Here is a 3,917-nt window from a genome sequence, read left to right as displayed (position 1 = left end):
CTAGCTTGGTCTCACTGGAGTGGTTTTATTCAGAACAACAAACTGACAGGAGGGAGAAATATTCTCTAAATGCTTACTACACACTTAAAAAAAAAAAAAACTTGGGGAAGAAATTATTTGACTTTCAAAAAGAAATTTTGGTATCAGCTTTTGTTGTTGCTGTTTATTTTTTCCTTGGAAAAGGGTGCTACTGACTAGAAATAATTTAGATAAAAGTAAACTATGATGGATTATACTACAGTTTGTAAAGGTGGCTTTACAGATTTAAAACAGCATAGTGAGTTAAAGAAATGCTACATATTTCAATGTGATTGACATTTTAATTTTAACTATGTAAGTATCAGATAATGAGGAATGAAGACCACTTTGTAATTTTTCATGTGTGACTGTGGAGCTTACAATTTGTTATGTATTGTAAAGTTGATGCTTTTAAATAGGACAAAGATATGCTCAAAGTCGTATTAGACACAAGTCCATGTTGAACAAACAGGTGAAGAGTTATGAACTGGAAAGAACTTAATGTGACGAGTTAGGCTCAAACATTTCCAAACTAAATTGGGAAATGGAAAGTACCAACTGAAGAAGTGACACTGGGTAAAGAAACAAGATGATTTCAGGAGATAAGAAGAGGTAACAATTGATGTGGAAGTAGGGGAAAGGTGTTATTAAGGATGACTTATGTGAAACTAAGTCGAATGATTGAATTTCACTATCAAATTAGGATACACAGGAAATGTAAGAGATGGTACGATGTTGGAAGTTCTGTGGAAGGGGTGGATAGAGGATATTTAATGAATTCAGCTTTAGTCTTGTCAAATTTGAGCTGCCAGTGGGATAGTATTTGATGATATCTACTGCACAGTTGGAAATAAGCGCCTGAAGCATGAGAGAAATTGAGGTGTCAATTTCCAGGTTATCAGCATAGAAAAAGCAGTTAGTAGTACAGGCAGGGACATATACTGAACTAATACCAGTACTGAAAGGCTAGAAAACACTGCCAATGTTAGACTAGGTGGGAAATTTAGTGAAGACACAGATGATCAAATCTAACTGTTAAGAGGAAAACCAAGAGAAACCTTTATCACTAAAACAGATAAATAATTTAAAGTCAAGGAATAATCAAATTAGTCAGGTCTAGTCTGTATGGTGACCTAAATTGACTTCATCATATCCATGGTCATAGCAGATAAAATACATTTTTGAAAAAATTATGGTCAAGGTTGAAAGGAAGAAAATATGTGTCCAGGGTATTAAAATTTAAAAAACACTAAACTTTAAGATACAAGAAAATTTGGCAAGTGCTAAAAATATTAGTGAGTGTCTCCAAAGAAAACTATGCATTATTTAAACAACTTTTTAGTGTTATCTGATTCTTACCTTTCACTGCCTATGAGCTATTTTATAATTCTATAAATTATAGGAACCTGATAACAATATAAAATAATTCTTAACTAGAGACACATATGTATTTTCTCTGTGGAGGTTAAATTGACTCCTCTTTGGAAAAAGTTTTATAGTTTTATATAAATGCATGTTAACATTCTTTTATTTCATGTAATTTTTGTTTGATTTCTGCTTTGAAGCAGTTGTAACAGTTTTCATGCATATATATCAAACCATGAGCTAAAGTATTTCATATATATGTTATATCTCTAAAAGGGTAATAAATTTACCTATAAAATTTCACCTCTCTCTCTCTGTCTCTCTCTCTCTCTCTGTATTTGCTCCAGGGTCTCTCTACCTAGCTCAAACTTTTACTGATCCTCCTATTTCCAGCCTCTCCACTGCTGGGATTACAGGCATGCACCACCAGGGCTGGAGTTGGTGGCTGACTCAGTGTGCCCTGGGAGCAGGGTTGATGTAGTATGTAGGGCTGAGGATCAAACCCGGGTCCCCATGCTTGCCTAAGCAGGTGACTAGTCCCCTGAGCTCTCTCGCTGGTCCTATGTATGTTCTCTGTGAGAGGTGAGAGAAAATTTAACATGAACAGTCAAAATGTAGAAACCGTATCCTCTTTAGAAAAGAATTCATCCCCACATAAAGATGTGAGAACAGATCTAGATGTAGACCCATGGATAATAAGAAGCAGGAACTTTAAAATTCTTTCATATCCATAAATGGAAACTGAAGAAAGCACATACTGGCCAAGTTTGTGACAAAAAATAACCAAAATCAAACCAAAAACAAAAACAAAAAACCTAGATAATAGTGCTGTAGATAGAAAAAGATATTTTTATTTAGGAAAAAAACCCAAGTTTGTTCTAGAAATGATTCTTTCTATTCCCATTACCTTTTTGACAATGAGCATTTCAAATTGAAGATACACATAAAAACTGCTGCAATATCTAAGGACCCTTATAATGACCAGCGTAAAGCCCCTCTGCTGGAATGTATCCATGACCTAAATGAGGAGAATCTCAAGAGAATTGTTCTCTCTTATAAGAAAACAGATCAGCCCCTGGAACAGCCAGTGAAACTCATATCCTAAAAAATAATGATGATGCCATAATCAGAGATTTTATTCCTTTCAATATTTCAAAATACTTTCCTAAGAAATAGTATAATTTTTAAGGCAACAACAGATTTCTCTAACGAGAAAAAAGTGCATTTTTAAGTATAAGAAGTATTTTGGAAATACAAATACTTAATACAATGATCTGCATTAAGTACTACATAAGTAAAACTAAGAGCCCTAACAAAGTGTTTTCCTTGAATTATACAAAAGAAGTAAAAAGTTTGAAAATGTGGAAACATAAATGAGGAGCTCAGAAATAGGAAAGAGAAATAGTGAGCTTAATTGTCTTAGCGGGACTTCTCTGGGGAGAGGGTAGATTTGTTAAGACCGCAGAAAGTGGATCAGAGGCTGGGGCTGTAGCTCCGAGGTATAGCAGGTGCACAGAACATGCAAGACTCTGTGTTCAGTCCCCGGCAGAATGAAACTATACAAAATGAATCAAAACAGAGTAGAAAATGGATGTGAAGTGTACAACGTTTTAAGGAAAGAAACATAACCTTTGACTGAATGAGCTTATAAGAAGTCACAAGTCTTAAATAAAAATAACCTGCATCTAGACATAAAATGATCACCAAGGCAAAACTTTAAAAATAACCAAGAGAGGATAAGAGCAATAAAATACGGGTGAAAAGGAAACAAGAAATTCATATCTATAAGAGTGCATTTGTAAGAAGATTGTACTTCTGTGAGTCACTCGGTGTCACCCAGGGAGATTTGCAGGGGCAATGTCTTGGTTCACTTTAGGCATCTTTTGTCTCAGGGCCATCAGACCCCAACTTTCACAAGAAATCTAAAAGCCATACCTAGGTTTGAGAAGATAAAGAGCAAAAAATTGAGACTAAGATAAAAGTTAATATTAATTAACTAAATAAACAGGTTGAGAGAATTTAAAGAATGCTGAAATTATCCTCAACAAAAAGGGATGCTCATATTAGTAATATGAGTCAGTCATTTTTCTAGGGGAGGTGAACACAACATCCCAGGGTGGTCTTCCCTCTCAAAGGCAGACCAAGTGTTCCCACTCCAGGAAATAATGCACCTCTTTCTCTTGAGGGCCAATGCTCTATATCTTTGTAAGAAAATATTGATTTTATAAAACTAATCATATATAGAGGGCCTATATATGGGTTTCTGTGCTTTGAGGACCCTGACTAATACAATGAGAAACTGCTAGTTCTTCTGAGCATTCATATAGAGAAAGAATAATTCTGATAGTTCTCACAGCCATCTGCAGAAGAAAGTCATAAACTCACAAAGAAACAATGCCATTCATATTCCCATTCAGAGAAAGACTTTTCATGGGGATGGACACAAGAAGAGCGCTGCACCATGGAATCATTAATGTCCTACATTTCAATTATTGCTCACATTGTAAAATTTTCTTACATTCCAAAGTTGTTCA

The sequence above is a fragment of the Octodon degus genome, unplaced genomic scaffold (genome assembly GCF_000260255.1).
Source record: "Octodon degus isolate 3935 unplaced genomic scaffold, OctDeg1.0 scaffold00011, whole genome shotgun sequence".
NCBI lineage: Eukaryota > Metazoa > Chordata > Mammalia > Rodentia > Octodontidae > Octodon > Octodon degus.
The sequence above is the reverse complement of the archived record's forward strand: the minus strand, read 5'-3'. Positions refer to the sequence as shown.